Raw genomic sequence first — 533 nt, 5'->3', positions numbered from 1 at the left:
CACTCCAGTGTTCTTGCCTGGAGAATCCCAGGGACGGGGGAGCCTGGTGGGCTGCCGTCTATGGGGTCGCACAGAGTCGGACACGACTGAAGTGACTTAGTAGTAGTAGTATACAGGGTTATTGTTGCCATCTTTCTAAATTCCATATATATGCGTTAATATACTGTATTGGTATTTTTCTTTCTGGCTTACTTCACTCTGTATAATAGGCTCCAGTTTCATCCTCCTCATTAGAACTGATTCAAATGTATTCTTTTTAATGGCTGAGTAATACTCCATTGTGTATATGTACCACAGCTTTCTTATCCATTCATCTGCTGATCGACATCTAGGTTGCTTCCATGTCCTGGCTATTATAAACAGTGCTGCCATGACTATTGGGGTACATGTGTCTCTTTCAATTCTGGTTTCCTCAGTGTGTATGCCCAGCAGTGGGATTGCTGGATCATAAGGCAGTTCTATTTCCAGTTTTTTAAGGAATCTCCACACTGTTCTCCATTGTGGCTGTACTAGTTTGCATTCCCACCAACAGT

Source organism: Bison bison, unplaced genomic scaffold (genome assembly GCF_000754665.1).
Source record: "Bison bison bison isolate TAMUID 2011002044 unplaced genomic scaffold, Bison_UMD1.0 scf7180017845418, whole genome shotgun sequence".
Classification (NCBI taxonomy): domain Eukaryota; kingdom Metazoa; phylum Chordata; class Mammalia; order Artiodactyla; family Bovidae; genus Bison; species Bison bison.
Note: the sequence above shows the minus strand (reverse complement) of the source record.